This window comes from Nomascus leucogenys, chromosome 18, assembly GCF_006542625.1.
Source record: "Nomascus leucogenys isolate Asia chromosome 18, Asia_NLE_v1, whole genome shotgun sequence".
In the NCBI taxonomy this organism is placed as follows: domain Eukaryota; kingdom Metazoa; phylum Chordata; class Mammalia; order Primates; family Hylobatidae; genus Nomascus; species Nomascus leucogenys.
The window spans coordinates 74347455-74370977 of record NC_044398.1 but is presented as its reverse complement, the minus strand read 5'-3'; the positions used below and the strand labels follow the sequence as shown (position 1 = coordinate 74370977).

Genomic DNA, 23523 nt, shown 5'->3' with positions numbered 1-23523 from the left:
TAAACAGAACCAAAGACAAAAACCACATGATTATCTCAATAGATGCAGAAAAGGCCTTTGACAAAATTCAACAATGCTTCATGCTAAAAACTCTCAATAAATTAGGTATTGATGGGACGTATCTCAAAATAATAAGAGCTATCTACGACAAACCCACAGCCAATATCATACTGAATGGGCAAAAACTGGAAGCATTCCCTTTGAAAACTGGCACAAGACAGGGATGCCCTCTCTCACCACTCCTATTCCACATAGTGCTGGAAGTTCTGGCCAGGGCAATCAGGCAGGAGAAGGAAATAAAGGGTATTCAATTAGGAAAAGAGGAAGTCAAATTGTCCCTGTTTGCAGATGACATGATTGTATATCTAGAAAACCCCATCATCTCAGCCCAAAATCTCCTTAAGCTGATAAGCAACTTCAGCAAAGTCTCAGGATACAAAATCAATGTACAAAAATCACAAGCATTCTTGTACACCAATCACAGACAAACAGAGAGCCAAATCATGAGTGAATTCCCATTCACAATTGCTTCAAAGAGGATAAAATGCCTAGGAATCCAACTTAAAAGGGATGTGAAGGACCTCTTCAAGGAGAACTACAAACCACTGCTCAATGAAATAAAAGAGGATACAAACAAATGGAAGAACATTCCATGCTCATGGGGTGGAAGAATCAATATCATGAAAGTGGCCATACTGCCCAAGGTAATTTATAGATTCAATGCCATCCCCATCAAGCTACCAATGACTTTCTTCACAGAATTGGAAAAAACTATTTTAAAGTTCATATGGAACCAAAAAAGAGCTCCCATCGCCAAGTCAATCCTAAGCCACAAGAACAAAGCTGGAGGCATCACGCTACCTGACTTCAAACTATACTACAAGGCTACAGTAACCAAAACAGCATGGTACTGGTACCACAACAGAGACATAGATCAATGGATCAGAACAGAGTCCTCAGAAATGATGCCGCATATCTACAACTATCTGATCTTTGACAAACCTGACAAAAACAAGAAATGGGGAAAGGATTCCCTATTTAATAAATGGTGCTGGGAAAACTGGCTAGCCATATGTAGAAAGCTGAAACGGGATCCCTTACTTACACCTTATACAAAAATTAATTCAAGATGGATTAAAGACTTAAATGTTAGACCTAAAACCATTAAAATCCTACAAGAAAACCTAGGCAATACCATTCAGGACACAGGCGTGGGCAAGGACTTCATGTCTAAAACACCAAAAGCAATGGCAACAAAAGCCAAAATTGACAAATGGGATCTCATTAAACTAAAGAGCTTCTGCACAGCAAAAAAAACTACCATCAGAGTGAACAGGCAACCTACGGAATGGGAGAAAATTTTTGCAACCTACTCATCTGACAAAGGGCTAATATCCAGAATCTACAATGAACTCAAATTTACAAGAAAAAAACAAACAACCCCATCAAAAAGTGGGCGAAGGACATGAACAGACACTTCTCAAAAGAAGACATTTATGCAGCCAAAAAACACATGAAAAAATGCTCATCATCACTGGCCATCAGAGAAATGCAAATCAAAACCACAGTGAGATACCATCTCACACCAGTTAGAATGGCCATCATTAAAAAGTCAGGAAACAACAGGTGCTGGAGAGGATGTGGAGAAATAGGAACACTTTTACACTGCTGGTGGGACTGTAAACTAGTTCAACCATTGTGGAAGTCAGTGTGGCAATTCCTCAGGGATCTAGAACTAGAAATACCATTTGACCCAGCCATCTCATTACTGGGTATATACCCAAAGGACTATAAATCATGCTGCAATAAAGACACATGCACACGTATGTTTATTGCGGCACTATTCACAATAGCAAAGAATTGGAACCAACCCAAATGTCCAACAACGACAGACTGGATTAAGAAAATGTGGCACATATACACCATGGAATACTATGAAGCCATAAAAAATGATGAGTTCATATCCTTTGTAGGGACATGGATGAAACTGGAAAACATCATTCTTAGTAAACTATCACAAGGACAAAAAACCAAACACTGCATGTTCTCACTCATAGGTGGGAATTTAACAGTGAGAACACATGGACACAGGAAGGGGAGCATCGCACTCCGGGGACTGTTGTGGGGTGGGGGGAGGGGGAGGGACAGCACTGGGAGATACATCTAGTGCTAAATGACGAGTTAATGGGTGCAGCAAAACAACATGGCACATGGATACATATGTGACAAACCTGCACATTGTGCACATGTACCCTAAAACCTAAAGTATAATAATAAAAAAAAAACTAAAATTTCCACATATAAAACATGAAATCAAAGTGTTAATATTATTTTTACAACTAGCTATAATTTTTTAGTGTAGTACTTATTAAGTGGCATTAGTTCCCTTAATCATCATGACATTCCAATGAGGTAGGGACTGTTAACTCCATTTTACAGATGAGGAAACTGAGTCCTAGAAGTTAAGTGACTTCTCAAATTATTCCCATCACTCTGTGAGGAAGATGTTCTTATTTTCTAGTCTTGAGATTTCTAAGGATGAGAAGAGTGAGATGCATTGAAATTTTGACAGAGAATTCTAAGCTGATGGTCACATACTGGAATGGAGGAGGCAACAAACATCGTTGGTTGTCGTCCCCAACCTGCTGGCACCTTAGCTGGCTACAGTAGCAGAAGGTAAGGAATGGAAGCAGCAACTAGCTCCGAGATGGAATGTCAAGATCTACATGGAGTCTTGATCATCTTTTGGGTGACGTTGGAAGTACTCTCCTTTAGCCATTCTAAAAATAAAACAGGGTCCAATACATTGACAGGGTCTGCAAAAACTCTGCACACACTACTATCTTACCATATGAATATTGGCGGCCTTCTTTAAACTTTTTGCTTTTGTGTAGTTTTCTCCCTTTCTTCAGGAGTATGGAATCTGCATCAAGTCACACCCAATTTGCTATCATTTATTCTCATATAAATTTATTATTATCTGGCAGTAAATGCCTCTGGAGACAGCTGTTCTATATAGTCCTTCAGCAGGAATCTCCCTGAAATTCAGTGATACTCTTAGATCTTACACTAAGATAAAGATTTAGCTTATAATACTAAAACAGCCAAGCTGTTCCAGTTATTTCTTCTGTCTTCTCATTCAGTGAGGCCCTTGGAGGCTCCTGAGGTATGCAATTTAGCTTGTTTTCTTTAAATGTTTCCAGACACTAATGTTTCCTACATTCTGAAGTTACTCATGACTCTTAGTAAATTCAACACCCCTAGTTTCACAATAAAATATTTAATGGTGATTAGTGAAGATCCTCTAATGCAATTGGATTGATTCATTTTGTGAAATTTAAAATAAATTTTTTTGTGAATCATATTATTTACGAAAGTAGCTGTGTAATCCCAGCACTTTGGGAGGCCGAGGCGGGCGATCACAAGGCCAGGAGATCAAGACCAGCCCGGCTAACACAGTGAAGCCCTGTCTCTATTAAAAATACAAAAAATTAGCCGGGCGTGGTGGCAGGCGCCTGTAGTCCCAGCTACTCGGGAGGCTGAGGCAGGAGAATGGTGTGAACCTGGGAGGCGGAGCTTGCAGTGAGCTAAGATGTGCCACTGCACTCTAGCCTGAGCGACAGTGAGACTCTGTCTCAAAAAAAAAAAAAAAAAAAGTAAGTAGCAGTTGCACTTTTCCCTCATACAAAATCTTACAAGGAACCCCAAAATGTCAACCTGACCAAAGCAATTAAGGGGTTAAATATTTCACTATCTGCAGAATCCCAGAAACACAGATTGAGCACTACTGATATAAAACACGGTGTTCATAAACCACTATCAATCAAATTATTGAAATTAATGTTTTATTACAATTATTTTCAATAATAAATATTTCCTTGTTCCATAGTATTTCAGAGGTTTCATTTCAGGCTGTTTTATTTTTCTTCGTACACACAGCAAGATTACAGAGAGATCTGCCCAGACTTTCGTGTCAAACAGACAAGTTGAGGGAAACTACCCACGATCACTTTTCTGCCCATCTGCTCCATCTAGGCAAAGGTTGCTGACATACAAAGCACTCAGTCCTGTTCACCTATCCTTAACAGGCCTTTGCCACCTGATTTTTAGCTCAATATTCTTCAGAGAGGGCATTTTTCAATACCCTTTATTGCCTACCTGTTTTTCTGGGAGACGGAACCCATTTAAAAAACTGTAATTGCCACTGCTACCACGCATAATCAACAGGGTTCTTTTTGTGTCAGATCTGCAAATGCTTTGTGGTACCCATGTGTGATGGTTAACACTGAGTGTCAACTTGATTGGATTGTAGGATGCCAAGTATTGTTCCTGGGTGCATCTGTGAGGGTGTTACCAAAGGAGATTAACATTTGAGTCAGTGGACTGGGAAAGGGAGACAGACTCATCCTTAATTTGGGTGGCACCATCTAATCAGCTGCCAGCGAGGCTAGAACCAAGCAGGCAGAAGAAACGGGGAAGGAGCAGATTTGCTGAGTCATCCAGCCTTCATCTTTGTTGCATCCTGGATACTTCCTACCCTCGAACATCAGACTCCAAGTTCTTCAGCTTTTGGACTCTTGGACCTATACTAGTGGTTTGCCATGGGCTCTCCAGCCTTCAGCGACACACTGAAGGCTGCATTGTTGGCGTCCCTACTTTTGAGATATTGGGACCCAGATTGGTTAGTTCTGCCCCTCTAGAGAACCCTAAATACCATGACAAATTCCCCTTCTGCCTAGTAGCTTCCTGGAATTTGCTGGGAACACAGGTAGTGAAAGAAATTCAGCAGTTTCTGCCTCACAGAGTAGTATCTGAGAATCTGAGAGGCAAAAAGGGATGTCTTTCCATTTTGCCGTTGGTAGAAGTTCTATGAAGGAATTGACTACAGGGGAAGAATAATGCCTCTTAGCCTGTATTTACCAGGTTGTTTATATCTTGAGGCAAGGGTGGGGTATGCAGGTGCTAAAGTAGAGAAATTCCTCTCAACCTAAGACCATATGCTTCTTAATTAAGGTACTTCCTCCTGCTTTCTGTGTTTTTGAAGTTTTTAAATTTTGGTTTTGTGGTAAATTTTGATTTTATTCTACATCTTCACAGGAACTTAATGAACAATGAGAAAAGGGTACCCAGGAGGCTGCCAGCTGCCATTTCTGAACCAGGAGACTCCTTCATATAATTTTTTAAAAATTCATAATTTTATATAAATTTTAATAAGCAATTGTATGGCATGTTTATTTCTTCATTTATTTATTTATACCCTGCCTTATCTACAAACAATTTTTGAAAGTAAGATATTATAGAAAGCTGCAAACCTTGAGCTGAAAGTTGTGACTATAGGCTGGGTCATGTTTCAAAAAACAGAGAATAAAGTGGCAAAGTAAAACATTGATAAAATTTTAACTTCAGTATAAGAAAAGACAAAATTAATGACAACCCACAGACTGGAAGAAGAAATCTGCAAATATAAGCAAACGGTTAATAGCTACAATTAATTCTACAATGCAAATTTTTTAAAAGAAAAATATCCAGCAGAAAAATGAACAAGGAGTATGGAAATGCAGTTCCTAGAGGAGGAAAGCCAAATGGCCAACAATTATATAAAAAGTGTTCAACCTCTCCAGAAACCAGGAAAATGAAAAATAAAACAAGGTTCCCATTCACACCCATCACACTGGGAAAAATTAAAACGTCTTACAATACCAATTATAAAAATGATCTGGAGCAACAAGAAGAATCTCAAAAACTGTTACGGGGAGGTATAACTAGGCACAACCATTTTGGAAAGCAATTTGGTAGGGTCTGGTAAAATAAAATATGTCTATCCATGGATGTGCAGTTCTACTTTAGGTTTGTATATGAATAAGGAAACATCATATGGGAATGCTCATTTTAGCAACACTTTGCAATAATATAAAAAAAATGGAAACAACCCAAATGTGCATCAATTGATTTGATAAATATTTGTTCATTCATACAATGTAATACTATATAGCAACAAAAAGTAATAAAGCTATATATATCTAGAAAAAGTTATTTTAAGTAAAAAGGCTGCAGAAATATACACATTAAAGAATAACACAGCATAGTAAGAGTTATAAAAAGTTTTAGGGCATGTAAAACAAAGTAATATTTTGTTTACTGATACATGCATGTGTAGCAAAAGCGTAAGAACATGCATAGGAATGACAGACACCAAGTTTAGAATAGTAACCTCTAGGAAGAAACCAAAGGGGGCTTAAATTTTGTCTGCATTTTTATTTCTAAAACAAAAAAGGAAAAATAGTAAAACGTAAATATTTTCTAATGCTAAGTGATGAGAACACACAGATGTTCAGTATATTATTCTCTATATCGTAAATTTGAAATATTTTATTTAAAAAAATTTAAATTTGTTTTATTAGGAATCTGCAAACCACATATTTTCTATCCCGTATTTGTGAATATGAAAAATACAAAACATTTATTTTGCTTTGAAGAGCACATAAAGTAGCATTAGATTTCCATTTAAGCCTTAGTTACTAACAAGTATGATATATATTGGGGAGTGAGGAAGGAGCAGCAACACCACTTGGGTCAAAATGATTACCTGTGCAAGTAGTTCTCATCTATTGTGCATCTGAAATATCTGAAAGGTTTTTTTTTAAAAGAGTAGACACTCAGGCCTCATCTTAAACCTGCTTGAATCAAAATGTCTACATTAAGGACCATATACACAACAAGACTGAAAACCACTTGTCTATGAGAGTGACACAAAAAGAAAAATGAGCAACCCTGATTGATTTAGAAAAAACATGTAGTTCAAATGGTGAAGGTACGGTTTTCCTAATGGCTATGTGGACAGTTCCATGTATTCTACCTATGCACTGTACAAGCAATAGAAAAATATAAAAAAAATTAAAAAGACACATTTAACAATACTACACAAGTTAATACCACAAGAAAAGGAGACAGCAGCTGTGTTTCATATGCAATGCAACAATAATACAATGTTCTTGGATGTTAGTAACTGAATTAGGCTAGAAAAACATAGGTGCCTTTCAAGAAATAAAAACAGCACAAAAAGGCATAAAACATTAACTGTAACTGAAACACTCTCTTGATATGATTACAGTGCTGGATATTCTTTGCTCCACATTCCAGAGTCTACTCTTTACCTTCTTAACTTTGCTCTAATTCCTAGGAGGCTGACTTTTGGACTGCTACAACAAGGCTGTCTTGCCTTTTGGCTTCCAATATTGTCTGCCAGTGGAAAGCATCAGGTGGAGATCAAAGGACTGGAAAAGTGTGAGGCTGGGGTATATTCCCTCTGGTGCTCCCCTGTCAGATCACACAAAGGCCAGAGTTCTTGTCGGGCAGCCTTTTCTTTCTTTTTTTTTTTTTTTTTTTTGAGACGGAGTCTAGCTCTGTCACCAGGCTGGAGTGCAGTGGCGCCATCTCAGCTCACTGGAACCTCCGACTCCCGGGTTCAAGCAATTCTCCTGCCTCAGCCTCCTGAGTAGCTGAGATTACAGGCACACACCATCACACCCAGCTAATTTTTGTATTTTTAGTAGAAACGGGGTTTCACTGTGTCAGTCAGGATGGTCTCGATCTCCTGACCTCATTATCTGTCCACCTCAGCCTCCCAAAGTGCTGGGATTACAGGCGTGAGCCACCGCGCCCGGTCCCAGGCAGCCTTTTCTACATAGTTTCCATGTGGGTTTCAGTAATGGTCCTTCTCTTGCCTCTTCAGGCCTAGGGATGATAATGACTCTCATTATTGCTAGTCTTGGGGTGCTTCATCATCCATTGTTGGTTTATTTTAACCTAGAGACACCTATTTAAATTAAACTCATCTCAGTTGCCTCATTTGAGTATGTCATCTATTTTCTACCAGAACACTGACTGACATTACTAAGTTATGCTTTATACCAGAGTATCAGAGTAATAAATTTCTTCTGTAGATCTAACCTTATAAGCTGATATATACCGCTATTAACCACTGTTCTAGGTATTATGTGCGATTAAGGAAAGAAAAAATATATATATGTATATATACATATGTGTATATCTATGTATATATATGTGTATATATATGTATATATATGTATATGTGTATATATATGTATATATATGTGTATATATGTATATATATGTGTATATATATGTATATATATGTGTATATATGTATATATATATACATGGCATAATTTATGCCTTTGAAAAAAATCTAGATAGAGAACAAGTTCATGGCCAAAATAAATGAAATAATTGAGAACACAGAGAATAACTAGCAATTAAGTAGTAGTAGACAAACTAAGGGCAAGAAACAAGAATTAGGGAGTCAGGGAAAGCTTTGTGAAGAGATTAGTCTTCCAGTTGGGTCTTAAAGTATAGGGGGGATTTAAATAGCATTAGCCAAGTAGAATGAAGAGATATGGACATCTAAAACAAGGAAAATAAATAAGCCAAAACACTAAGTTGGGAAAGTGTAGGGTTTTTTGGCTAGCAGTAAGCATAATGTTTGACTTGAGCAGAGAAAGCTTTATTTCTGACTCTACAGCCTTAGTAGTTCTAAGTCAGACACGTGTACCTACACAAATATCTATTACACGCTTTACGTATCATCAGAAAAGAATCTGGGAAATAACAAATTCCACCTTGAAACCAGAGATCTGAGCAAAATTTGGCCAGAAAGATAGAACTTCTCCTTATGCAGTTAATTTCTAACTCTATTAAACAAACTTTGAGTAGACAGCCCCCAATTTACCTATAACACCACTGGCCCACATGTCTATTCTCTTCATTCCTTGCTGCCCAAAATATGTGTCCATACATCAATTTTGGCCTCTAGGATAGATTTTTTCAACAGGTTTCTGAATAGGCTAGGCAATTCTCATTCAGAACAAGCCTCACTGTTTATTTCAGCAATTTTACCACAGATGTTTTAAAGCTGCTTTTAAACAGCTGTGGTTGTTTCTAAGGTTTTCCAGATATCAAACCATTAGTGAACTAATCAGGTAAAGAGATTATAAAACATAAGGACAATTCAATTACTAAGAGAATATTCTCCAGTATTTCTGCTTGCTACGGAAAAATTTATCAAGATTAAGAAACCCAGGAGTTCCAATTTCCTCAGCCAGCTTTTTTATGAAACTCAGCCGTCATTTCTCAAAAATTTTCTAAAATCGAAGAAAGCAAGAAAACACCTTGTTAATAGTGATGTCACCAAGATGGCTGACTAGAAGTACCTGGCATTCCCCACAAAAAGGGACTTTTTCGAGAAGAGACTAAAAAGAACAATACAAAAGATTAGCACAACAGAGCTGGCTTTCTGGAAAGATAAAACTGACAGAACTTTAAGAAAAAGAAGACAGGAGACTCAAATAAAATTATAAATGAAAAAGGGGATATTACAAATGATACTACAGAAATACAAAGGAAAATATTATGAAAACTGTATGCCAACAAACTGGAAAACTGAAAACAAATTGACAAATTCCTAGATACATACAACCTACCAAGATTGAACTATGAAGAAATAGAAAACCTTTACATTAAGACCAATAATAAATGAGATTGACTCAGTAATAAAAAGTCTCACATCAAAGTAAAAGCCCAGGATCTGATGGCTTCACTGCTGAATTCTATCAAACATTTCAAGACTAACACCAGTTCTTCTCAAAATCTTCCAGGATTTATAAAATCCTAAAGACTCCACCAAAAAACTGTTAGAACTAATTACCAAATTCAGTAAAGTTGTAAGATACATAATCAATATATAAATTCAGTAGCATTTCTATGTGCCAATAGAGAATTATCTGAAAAAGAAACCAAGAACGCAATCTCATTTGCAATAACTACAAAAAATTAGATGCCTGGAAATAAATTTAACCAAGCATGTCAAAGATCTCTATTGTAAAAATTATAAAATATTGATAAAAGAAATTGAAGAGGATGCAAATATATAGAAGGATATTCTGTGTTCATGGATTAGATTAATTGTTAAAATGTCCATACTACTCAAGGCAATCTACAGATTTAATGCGATCCCTATTAAAATACCAATGACATTTTTCAAAGCAATGAAAAAAAATCCTAAAATTCATACAGAACCACAAAAGACCCCAAATAGCCAAAGTAATCTTGAGCAAAAAGAATAAAGCTGGAGATCGTATTATCTGGCTTCAAAATATACTACAAAACTATAGTAATCAAAATGGTATGGTACTGTTATAAAAATAGAAAGGCTAATGGAAGAGAATTGAGAACACAGAAATAAATCCACACACAACCAACTGATTTTTGATAAAGGTATAATAGGCACGTTAGGAAAAGGATTGTCTCATAAATAAATGATACTGGAAAAACTGAATATCCACATGTAGAAGAATGAACTAAACCCCTGTCTTCTACCATATGAAAAAAAAATCACCTCAAAATAGAAACGGATTGGCCTGGTGCAGTGGCTCATGCCTGTAATCCCGGCTCTTTGGGAGTCCAAGGTGGGCAGATCACCTGAGGTTGGGAGTTCAAGACCAGCCTGACCAACATAGAGAAACCCCATCTTTACTAAAAATACAAAATTAGCCAGGTGTGGTGGCACATGCCTGTAATCCCAGCTATTTGGGAGGCTGAGGCAGGAGAATCGCTTGAACCCGGGGGGTGGAAGTTGCAGTGAGCCAAGATCGTGCCACTGCACTCCAGCCTGGGCAATAAGAGTGAAACTCCATCTAAAAAAAAAAAAAAAAAGGAACTGGATTAAAGACTTAAATGTAAAACCTGAACCTGTAAAACTACCAGAAGAAAACATGAGGGAAATGCTTTATAGCCTTGGTCTGAGCAATGATTTTTTGGATAAGACCTCAAAAACACAGGCAACAGAAACAAAAATAGACAAGCAGGATTATATTTAACTAAAAAGTTTCTGCACACCAAGGGACACAATCGATAAACAGAACCTATAGAATGGGAAAAATATTTGCAAACTATGCATCTGAGTTAATATCCAGAAGACATAAGGAACTTAACTCAACAGCAAAATAATAACCTAATAAAAAATGAGCAAAAGACCTGAACAGATGTCAACAGAAGACATATAAATGGCCAAGGGGTATATGATAAAATGTTCAATGATCACTACCGTTTGGGAAATATAAATGTAAATTAAAACCACAATGAGATATAATCTCACCCCAATTAGAATGGCTATTATCAGCCAGGCGTGGTGGCTCACGCTTGTAATCCCAGCACTTTGGGAGGCCGAGATGGGCGGATCATGAGGTCAGGAGATCGAGACCATCCTGGCGCACACGGTGAAACCCCATCTCTACTAAAAATACAAAAAATTAGCCAGGCGTGGTGGTGGGCACCTGTAGTCCCAGCTACTCGGCAGGCTGAGGCAGGAGAATGGCGTGAACCCAGGAGGCGGAACTTGCAGTGAGCTGAGATCACGACACTGCACTCCAGCCTGGGAGACAGCAAGACTCCATCTCAAAAAAAAAAAAAAAAAAAAAAAAAAACCAAAACAAAACAAACAAACAAAAAAAAGAATGGCTGTTATCAAAAAGACAAAAAAAAAAAAACAAAAAACAAATGCTGGAATGTATATGAAGAATGAGGAATTCTTATATACTGTTGGTGGGAATGTAAATTTGTAAATTTGTCCAGCCATTACTGAAGACAGTATGGAGGTTCCTCAAAAAATTAATAATGAACTTCAAAATGATCCAGCAATCCCACTACTGGGTATATATCCAAAGGAAATGAAATCAGTATGCTGAAGAGACATCAGCACTCCCATGTTTATTACAATACTATTCACAATACCCAAGATACGGAATCAATCTAAGTGTCCATCAAAGAATGAATGGATAAAGAAAACGTGGTATATATACACAATGGAACACTATTCAGCCAAAAAAAAGGGATGAAGTCCTGTCATTTGTAGCAACATGGATGAGTCTGGAGGACATTATATTAAGTGAAATAAACCAAGCACAGAAAGACAAAATCTGCATAATCTCACTCATGTGCAACCTAAAACAGATGTTATCAGGCCAGGCATGGTGGTTCACGCCTGTAATCCCAACAATTTGGGAGGCCAAGGCAGGTGGATCATGAGGTCAGGTGTTCGAGAACAGCCTGACCAACATGGTGAAACCCCCTCTCTACTAAAAATACAAACATTAGCTGGGCGTGGTGGTGCATGCCTATATTCCCAGCTACTCAGGAGTCTGAGGCAGGAGAATCACTTGAACCCGGGAGGCAGAGGTTGCAGTGAGCCGAGATCATGCCATTCCACTCAAGCCTGGGTGACAGAATGAGACTCCATCTCAAAAAAAAAAAAAAAAAAAGTTGATGTCCTAGAAGTAGAGAGGAGAACAGCAGTCACCAGAATCTGGGAAGTAGAAAAGGGGAGAGAGGGAAAAGGGAAAGGGGAAAGGGAAAGGAGGAGGGAGAGAGATTGGTCAATAGGTACAAACTTGCAGTTACGTACAAGGAATAAGTTTTGGTGATCTACTGCATAGCAAGGTGACTATAGTTAATGACACTATATTGTATATATTTCAAAATACCAAGAAGAGAGAATTTTGAATGTTCTCACCATAAATGACAAATCTTTGAGGTAATAAATATCTTGATTTAATCATCATACAAAACATACATGTATCAGAACATCACACTGCACCCCCAAATATGCACAATATATGTCAAAAATATGTCAATTATAAATAAAAGTACAGTGAAATTAAATGGCTATTTACAAAAATATGACAACAAAAATTGTATATACATTCAAGAAATGTGTAAAATAATTCTCATTTAAATATTATTGGGTGGTTTCTACTTTGGGAATTCAAGTAATTAAAATTTGTCTCTGTAAAAGAAAATAAAAACCTTAATTAAATGGTTAATATATACTGTATCAAGGATATTTGGTTTTGGTTAATGTGATTCTATTTTTTGTACAGTTTGTTGTATACTAGGGACAAAGGCCTAACAGGCAAGGATGGCAATTTGTCCGGATCTAAGAGTCATTACCAGGATAATTATTTTACATTTCCCAGTGGTTCCAAACCCAAATACCTTTTTCTCCCAGGTCCCCCAAATTCTAAACAGTTGACAGTGGTAGAACTATGTTCAGCCTTTTTTAGCATTCCCACTGACCATGACAGTCAATATCTATTTGCTTTCACCTAGAATAATCAACAATGTACCTGGACAGTCATGCCTCAGGGGTTCACTGAAGCCCCCTCCTACTTCTCTCAAGTGCTCCATCAAGACTTGAGCACACCCTCCAGTATCGAGGGTCAACTCTCCTGCAATACGTGGAGGACCTCTTTGTTCATGCACTGAGGAGGCATCCTAAGAGTATTTCATCTACCTATTAACAGTTAACAGAGAAAGGACATAAGGTCTCCATAGAAAAATTATATTTATCATCAGATACTATTTACTATTTAAGACATGATCTAAGTGCTGCAAGTATCCAAGTCTCCTAATAAACTTAGGCTTATCCATGATTTTCCCAGGCCCAGAACTAAGAGACAACTTAATATGTTAGTAGAGTTAGTTGGATATTGCCATCTACAGGTTTCCTAAATGTTTACTCTTAGCATCCCAACTTACTGAACTCACTAAAAGTTCAGTTCCTAAACCCATTCCTTGTGGGGGGTTGGGGGGGGACATGAGGCAGCCTTTGTAGAATGAAAAAGGGTAGTACAACGACCTCCAGCCCCCTGCTTTAGAATTGCCCAATGATTCAAAACCTGTAATCCTTTTTGTACATTAAAGCAGGCACTGGGGAATACTCGCACACATACCTGTGCTTGCATTTTATCTAAAAATTAGTCTGTCAGCATTTACGCTAACAGTCACTATGCATTTGAAGTGGTTTGTGATTTTGAAACACTTTGGAAGCAGAGAGGTTTCCTCACTTTTTCAGGCATACCAATAAAAATTGGCCCACAAATTGATAAGCTCCTTGCTGGATACTGATGCCCCAAGAGATTACTGTTATAAAAAAAGAGCTCAAACAAAGAGAACTGAGGCTGAATATCAGGTAAGTGTCCCAACTGATTTTCATGCCAAAAATGTTACCCAACTCTGTGAGGTCTTTTATCTAAATCCAACAGCTGGAAACAGTAAGGCATGCTCCCTGCTACTTAACTTTGCCTCCTTATACCCAGATGCTGTTAGTTATTGGGGAGGTGGGGGGTGGAGAAGGCCTCTAAAAATTAAAAAGAATTTTGGGAATGAGAAGGATGTTCTTGTAATTTCCTTTCCAAGTTCTGGGAAGGCCAAGACAGCCACTTGGTACTCCAAAGGTCGCTTAAGGGATATTTGTTATGCTTCTTACATTCCCTTATCCATAATGGTACTGACAAGATAGATCAAACGATCAAAAAGTTGTGGTGGGAAAATTGTTATAAAGTTATAAAAGCTATTTAAAATCAATATTTAACCTGGCAAACTCTTAATCCAAGAAAGTCTCCTTATGTTCCCCTGGAATGATCACCCCTTACTCCAACCATTAGGCCCATTTGAATATGTACAATGAGACTTCATCCACTCCCATCAAGCATGTACTTGCAATAGTCTATATGTGCCTGTTATAGTCTATATGTTCTCTGGATGGGCTCAGGCTTTCCCATGTCAAAAGGCTGACAATGCACTTACTGTAAAACAAAACTGCCAAAAGTAGTACTTCACACCTGGGGTATATACTGAATGCCATTTCAAGTTACTGAGCCACTCGTTTTACTGGAAGGTAATTCATGCACTACTTCAATTTTTACAGTCTAGCATTATCATTGTCGTTACCCCCCTCAGTCCTCTGGTAAGGTTGATAAAACTAATGGAATACTTAACCTCAGAATTTCCAACTTATCTGACACCGCTAGCCTTCTTTGGCCTAAAATTCTGTCTCTGGCTCTTATGACTCTTCAGAGCAACACTGCTGGAAAACACAAGTTAACGTCTTATGAAATTATTGCTGGTTACTCCATATCTTTGGCTATTACACCAAATGTAGATCCCTAATTGACCCATGTTGAAATGACCCAATACTGTACATTCTTAATGCACTATGCTAAAAGTTATCACCAACAGGTAAAGGAAGACTTTCAAGACACAGATCCAAAAAGGCTTGTTGGAACCTGGTGATTGGGTATTCTGGAAATGTCATCAAAGAAAGACTGCTCTTGAATCCCACTGGAAAGGACCCTACCAAGTGCTCCTGACTACAGGCATTGCAGCTAAACTCAAAGGTGCTGACCCCTGGATTCACATCTCCCTCATAAAAGACCAGCTCCTGATACCACTTGCTTCTCTTAAGCCACAGACCTTAAAAAGCAAGTTAACCAGGATAAGAAGTTGATGACTTCACACTGTGGATGGCTTTTCCCAAGACATCAGAAAAAGATCCTCCCCGCTTGGTAGGATAATACTGTCATAACCAGTTGCTTCTGTAGGTAACTTCACAGAGTGTTGGATCTGTCCTGCCAAACCCAAATCTTTACATAACTTAAAAGATCTTTTAGTCCAATCAGTGGCTAACTTAAAAACATCCCTAACACAACTGCTTGTTCAAATTGTACTACTGGTCCCTGTTATAGAGTCAGACTTCTAGACCCACTTGTTCTCTCTGTTTTAATTTAATCCAGTCATGGGATACAAGAACCAAGTCCAAATGAGTGTATCATAAGACAGGATTGTACCAAAAGCCTGAATAGAGTTTATTTCAAACTGACTTATGTGCAAACATATTACAGTTTTTTAACCTGTAAACTCTGCTTCAGATTCTTGGCTAGAAACTACTAAATCCACCATTCCAAGCAATATATCCATGAACAGAACTGGAAAGCAGTCCTTATGTGCACCCACAGGGTATATCATTATTTGTGGATAATTCTGTGGCCAACCTTACACACAGGCAACCTCATGCCTTGACAGGTAGAGGATGAAGGGCCAATGTGGGCTAAAAATCTAAATGGTAAGTTGTCACTCCATAATCCAGAAGTGGAACACTGGCTCACTCCTCCTAAGCTATGTCATAGATTAAAGAGAACGCTGCCAAGAGGCATTAACCCTTTTGGATTGGCTTTGTTAGGTCCCTTTTCCTATGCCTTGGAGTAATACAAATGAAGTAATGATTAGAATTTATCCCTCACAATAGGCTCTATAGATGATTCTACTGCAATGCGATAGCTGCACAAGACTTCCTTGAATTCTCTTGTTAAAGTTATACTAGATATTAACAGAATTGCTCTAGATTTCTACTGGTCAAAGACGGAGGAGTCTTTGCAGTTGGTAACACTTATTGTTGCACATGGATAAATCCTGGTATTATAGAGACTCAGTTGCAAAAAAAAGTAAAGAACAGGCTACTTGGTTAAAATGAGTGGATTCTTTGTCTGTCTTGTTCTTTGATCTGTTCAATTTCAGTGGGTTTGGTTCATGGGAACTTTGATTAAGAAGTACATTCCAAACTCTTGGTATTATCTTTCTGATAGTCATAATAGTAGTCTCCCTAGTGTGCTACCTTCTCTCAAAAGTTTTAAATGACTGCGTGCAGCAATCTGATGAATGTCAATGATCTCTCTCCAGCTGATACGATAAAAACTCAAAGAAACCCATGACAATGAGGACACCTAACCTATTAATGAAAACCCAGAATGATAGTAACTGAGAGTAGCGTTAATGCCCTAAGTTTTGGTCACACTCTCACTTAGGTGAAAGCTTACTGAAAGGACAGAATTGTTAAATAAAATTTACAACAGGACGTTGTTTTAGACGGAGCTCCTCCACTAGGCCCCAAGAGATCAAACCAAAAGGGAGTCACTCATGCTCAGTGCCACATAATCAATCTGAAACTGTAAGGAAGTAGGTCATAGACCAAACTAGTTTTTCCTGAAAACAGGAGATTCGCTGCAACAGGAAAGGGCTTAGTAAACCTAAGCTGGCATAAGTAGCCCCTTCTGCTTTAACACTTATAAGTAACCTTAAGTAATCTGATGTTAACCAACAGACTTTTAAAAACACTGTTTCCTTGTTCTCACCTTACAAAAACCAACTATTCTGCCATGCCTAGGGCATGGCATTCTATTTTATGGAATGAGACGCTACCCAATTTCAGAATTGCTAATAAAAGCCAATTTGATATTTAAACTAAATTTGTCGAAATTTTTTCTTTTGACATTGGTGTGGTCAGGAAAGTCTGTTGCACACACAACTTGTTAATAACTTTTTTTTTGAAAATAGCAATTTTATATTTTGAGGCTATATTGCCTCGGCTGTATTACACTCAAAACATATAATATGGAGCCACATTTTATTATTCAAAATTGTTACAAATATTTAAATTTAAATGTATGTGACATCCAAACTTCTCTGTGAAATACACTCCCAATCTAAGACTGTTCCCGTATGATGTGATCTACTTAATGTACTCTATTTAATCTGTAAGTAAAATATCTAATTTCTAAGAGATCAATGTGATGAAAAGAGATAATTGATAGGTTACAATAGAGATTACATGCAAATGTGCACATATGCACAGAACTTCAGCCTAGAGGTAAGCATTGTCCCCTTTGTAGTAGACTTCTGGGAAGGTTGCAAACTTATTCTAATAATGTCTGTCATTATTTTAAACTATTTTTAAACTGTCCTTATGAAACTGCCTTCATAGCCATCAGGACAATCCTTTAAATATCCTTAATAGTGGTAAAATCTTGAAGGTAGAACTGAGTTTTACAACCATGTAGAAATCATTCTGCCAAATTTAGCAAAGAAAATAGGTACTCAAGCTGAATTAGTTTTTTGATTAAAAAATAGAAACAAAAACAAGTGTTTATGAACATTGTCATGAAATGTTTTTGCTTGTAAATTAACTAGAAATTTCAAAAAATACAAAATAATTATGAATGGCTGCAGCACTACTGGAATAAGTTTTTAGCCTCCTGAGGTGACTACTTGGAATGATCACTCTCTAAAAATATAAACGACAGCATGTTTAAGGAGGGAAAATGTTTCAAGACTGCAATCACATTTCAAAGTTACAAAGCTGCTTTCTTCTGTGGAGTTCAAACTACTTTCGAGATATTACTTCATTAATTCCCCAAATATCCCTATGAAGGAAAGGACAGATTACCATTCTTTTTTCAGATGGCCAAATGGAGGTGGTATAAGAGAGAGAGAACCGGGTTTATTCCATGAAAGCAACAATTAAGTCTAAGCACACTGTCCCCTTGTACTACGTAGTTAGCAAAATTTAAGCGAAATTTTTAATCTTTATGCTCCTTAATGAAAAGACACTGTCAGAGTAAAAAGCATTATTATTCAGGTAGCTATGTCATAAAATATTACAGAAATATATTTAAATGATTAATTTATTGCATTCTTGCCTGAAAGAGTTCCTGCTTCACGTATGAGGTGCTTATTAAAGAGGCTGGTGTCGGTCCTCAGACACACTCAAAAAACTGCTAATTAAGTCTATTTTATCAAGAAGGAAATCTTGTTGATTTTTTCAATATTATTTTTTGAATTTTCGAAGAAAAAATCTTCACTTTGAAAAATCACACACACAAAAAATGAAAGAGACGAAGAAAAATGGGGTAATAAAATACCATTGATGAAACGAAGAGCAAACCCTAGAGAAAATGATAAATTGCTGATGGTTCCAGACAGATAAAGTACAACATAACACTCACACAATTACGAGATAATTTTCATTACAATAATTAAAATGACTATTCTCCTAAATTTTTGATTCTTTATGAGAAAAAACTTGCTCAAATATTCCGAGAAACCTAACAGCTCGCCTCCTCGATTCTACTTATTCAATAAATATTTAGAGTTTCTGCCATTGTCACCAAGTATATTTGGGCTGCCAGTGGCACTACATTTATACAAGAGATGAAAGTTTGACAGATAAAAGACAACGGAATTCTACTTCTTTCTACGACTCAAATGATACCACTCATTTGAAACTGAAGTGTTTATGATCTTTCAAGTATCACTTTTAGGGGTACTATAACAGGAGTCTGAAGGGAATCGACTCTATTTTTTATGAAAAGTTTTAACAATTAATGAGTAAATAAAAATACAATGAGCATCAGACCGTCCATCTTCGAGAGCTAAATTTTGTTTGAGGCTAAGAGACCAACTGGACCAAGGACGACTCCAGTCAACAAGTTCTAATCACAGATTTCACAAGGATTCACTGCTTAGTTTTGATATAATCACTTTTCCTCTTGGGTGCCTCAGCTGTCTGGTCTATAAAATGGGATAATAGTAACCCGTCCGCATAATGCTCCTTTGAAGTTAACTAATGAATGCTCTCACAGGTGCACTTACAACTGTTAGATGCTACGAAAATAATGAGCACTATCTCGAAAAAAAAACAAGGTAGAATATACGTGTTAGTGCTCATAACAGCACCAGTAATTTCCCACCAAAGGACCATCTCCCCACCTCCGCCCCGATGGATTTCAGAGCTTATGACCTCTGCCTAGCAGAAAGTCGTACACTCCGGACCCAAGGCTGCAACAAAAGCGACTGCGACGCCGATACTGAAATGGACTAGACAAAGGAAAGTGGAACCCCGCAGAGGGAGCCGGCCGTGCAAGGGGTTGTGTGGTCCCCACAAGCTCCGAAATTAAACAAGACGCAGTTCCCCACCTCAGACCTGGAGAGTGTTCAGTACTGGACCCTCCGCACCCACCCCACCTTCCCCGGCCTCCTCCGCCACACCTCCAGCGCCTCGCCTCCAGGGCTCAGCTTTTTCGACCCCGTGTAATTCCAACCTCCAGGCGGGCGTGCCCCGAGGCTGCTCCGAGAGCCTCAGGTGCGAAAGTTAAGCCGCCGCCGCGTCACCTGAGGCCCAGGCGAGAGGCGGCCACGCCAGCGGCAGCCCTAGCCCAGCTCCTTGGCACGTCCCCGCCTGGGCCAACGTGGGGGCCCAGGCCACCGCGGCTGGGCAGGGCCCGGCCGAGGCCGGGTCCCTCCGAGAGGCGCCGCCGCCACGCCCCGCCCGACTCCGACCCGCCGGCCTTTACCTGTGTCCACGTCCCGGGGCCTCCGGCTTCGCGCCCCGTCCCGGCGCTGCCGGGAGCCAGCAGCCAGGCTCTGAGGACTCGCTGCGGCTCCGGCGGCGGCGATGCCGGTTCGGCGAGACGGGAAGCGACAGGAGCCAAACCCCGCGGAAAGCGCTCGAGCTGCGCCTGCAGCCCGGACCCCGCGGCCTCGGACGTGGCGCCCCGGCGCTCGCCCGCCGCAGCCAGCGGCCCTGCTCACCCCACGTCTGCGGGTTCCCACCCGAGCCGCGCGTGGGCGGCGCCGGGCTTTGACCCCGCGCAGGCAGACAAGCGCCGCCGGCCAGATGGAACCGTGAGAAAGTTTTTCTCCCTTGTTATCCCCTTACCAGAGCCACAGAAATTATCCCTGTGGTCTCCCTTGTCCTCACTCGGCCTTTTCTGGAGTTCAGAGATCCAAGCCAACTGCTGGGTCTGTTCCCTGCTAAAATCTTAGGCCGGCGCCGCATCCACCCATCCCCATGCCTACGACTTTTAAGCTGGCAACACCACCTGGGTTTAGTTTTCCCTTCGTATATCACTATCTTCGTTGCTTACCTTCTTGTGCCTAAAGTTCCACCGATGTGCAAGGAGATTAACCACTAAAGTGCACCTGACAGTACTCTTGACAAATTGCAGTTGGGAGGTGAGTTGATGACTGGCGGTAAATCAAAAGTACTTATTTAGGGAGTGAGGGAGGGGGCCGCTTGCAGTAAATGTTGACTTGCAGGTGCCTCATAGATGATCAAACGACTATAAATAAGATTTGGAATATGAAAAGCAAGTTTTATTAGTTGGCTTGAGGAGAGGGAAGGAAGCTGGGAGGGAACCTCAAAAAAAATATACAGCTTTGTTTCTCTGCTAGATACAGAAATTTTTATTTGCCTGAAGTGGCTTATTTGGAAACTTGTCCTAAGATTAGGGCTGTATGCAGTGACTTCCCATCTGGAAATACAAGGAAATAAAGAACAAAATGAAAGACATCACGAGAAAACTAGAGACAATATACTTTATACATAGTAACATAAAAATCCTCAACAAAATACTAGCAAGCCAAACCCGGCAACATTAAACAAAATTATACAACATGACCAAGTAGGATTTATCTCAGGAATGCAAGTTTGGTGTGACATACAAAATTAATGTAACACACTACTTTAATAGACTAAATGACAAAAACCACATGATCATCTCAAAAGATGAAGGAAAAGCAATTGACAAAATCTAACACCCTTTCTTGATATAAACAATTCAACTAGGAATAAAAGGAAACTTCTCCAACCTAATAAAGAGCCTCTATGAAAAATCCGTAATTAACATCATACTTAATCTTGAAAGAATGAACATTTTCACCTAAGATCAGGAATAAGACAAGGATGTCAATTGTTGCTACTTCTATTCAACATTATAGTAGAGGCACTAGCCAGGGCAGTTAGGCAAGGAAAGGTGAAATATCTAACAGCTGGTAGAGCAAAGAGAAGAAAGATAATTACCAAAGAAAACAAGGACAACAGTTCTCAGAGCTAAAGGACAGAAGCACATGAGCTCTCAGTTTAATGGATAAAAATTATCTATAACAAAGTTGTGAAATTTCAAACCACATGAGTCAGAGAGATCTTAATAGCTTTCATGGAGGAAAAAATAGGAGGTGATTTATGAAGATTTAGAAATCAGAATGGCATTGGATTCTCCACAGAAACATAAATAAAATATAAATTCTGAGAAAAAATGATTTCCTATTTTGAAATTGAAGTATGAGGTTTAAAAAGACATTTTCAAATATACAAAAGTTTAAGTAGTATTTTCATGCATTCTTTCTCAGGAAGCAATTGGAGGACGTATTCTATAACAAAGTGGTTAGGCAGAGAATCTGATAGAAGAGAGAAGTGAAGGTGACACCTGCAACAACTGTGGTAGGCAGAATGGCTCCCCCAAAATGTCCACATTCTAATCTCTGGATCCTGTAAAGTTGTTGCAGTATATAGAAAAGGGACTTTACTGATGTAATAAAAGTGACTGACCCAAATAGGGAGACTATTTCTGATTACCTACGCAGGCCCAGCCTAATCACATGAACATTTAAAAGCAGAAAACCTTCTCCAGCTAGAATCAGAAGGATGAGATGGCAAGAAATGTCAGAGAGCTTTGAAGCCTGAGAGAGACTTGACCTTCCTTTCCTGGAGGGAACCACCCTGGAAACACACAAGAGAGAGAATGTGGGCAACTTCTAGAGGAAAAGATTGGCCTCCTGGCTGAATTTGCAGTGCTTCCTTTTTAAAGAAATAAACTTTTGGAGGTACAAGATTTATTACAAACAGGCCTGAAAGAAGAAAGACAAGATGAAAGTCTTGATGCTTTCTGAGTTAGTAATGTAATATAATCTCTTATTTCTGATGAAATCACAGGGATGAACTCAGAGAAATGATAAGGTTGACAAGTTTGGCAAATAAAAACACAGGATGCCCAGTTAAAATCGAATTTTGGATAAACAGTGAATTAATTCTTAGTATAAAACACACTAAAAATGTTTGGTTACTAAAAATTAAAATTTAACTGGGTGTCCCATATTTATTGAGCAACCTTAAAAAGTGTAACTTCTGAGCAATGATTCTCAACCTTGGAAGCACATTGGAATAACCTGGAGTGCTTGTGAAAATACCAATGCCCTGTTCTTACTCTGGTACAATTGAATCAGAATTTCTTGATGTGGGATATCAGATGATTCTAAGGAAAGGTCAAGTATGAGAACCCATGACTCTAGAGAGGAATTAATTTGCACAGGTGTGATAAACTAGAAACAACCTCTCCAGTCATTTTACAACCAGAAGTGAAGAAACACTTTTTGCTTTAATAAACATCTTAACAAATATTCATCATCTCAAAAGTACAAACGAAGAGTATGATTTTCAATATTTCAGGAAGATCATTTACATTTTAGTAAAAGACAAAAACTCAGCTTTATGATTATAAGATACAAGATAAGTACAGATTTATTTTAACTGCTAGATAATTAGTATCTAAATATTAACTAACATTATCTCTCATCACACCGGATATAATGGCTAGCTGAATCCTTAGTCTTCCCAAAGCACCTGTGTCAATAATCTCATTACCTAACAGTTGAATTTTATAACCTCTGGCATAAATTATAATTTCCAACAAGACTGAAATAATAAAGCAATTTCAATTTCTTCCTACAAACCCAACATTGTTTGATGCAATTCATGCCATTTGAGGCCCTAGCAGGACATTTGGGTGATTTGGAGACAGCAGGAAGTTCAAAATTAGAGGCTTGAGTTAAAGCACAGAGGTATGTGAGATTACCAGGAAAAGAATAGAGAATTATTAGGAAAATCTTAGATTTAGGAGGCAGAGCAGAAGAAAACCTAAAGAAGTTCCTAATAGAAGGACTGGAAACCTAAAGCTTCCTATGCAAGTTTGAAGAGCAAATGGATAGTCGAACTGGGCA

The 23523-nt window shown here is 38.5% G+C and overlaps 1 protein-coding gene across 2 annotated transcripts in view; it reads right to left on the bottom strand.

Moving 5' to 3' along the window:
• RNF180 (ring finger protein 180) overlaps positions 1-20250 on the bottom strand; it is a 224092-nt gene extending 203842 nt beyond the window's left edge. Inside the window, exon 1 of one of the 2 annotated variants that reach the window (XM_003265981.3) lies at positions 20040-20250. The gene's annotated coding sequence lies outside the window, so the exon portion shown is untranslated. The remainder of the gene's footprint in view (positions 1-20039) is intronic. The other variant, XM_030798531.1, reaches the window with a different exon arrangement.
• Positions 20251-23523: the final 3273 nt, after the last annotated feature.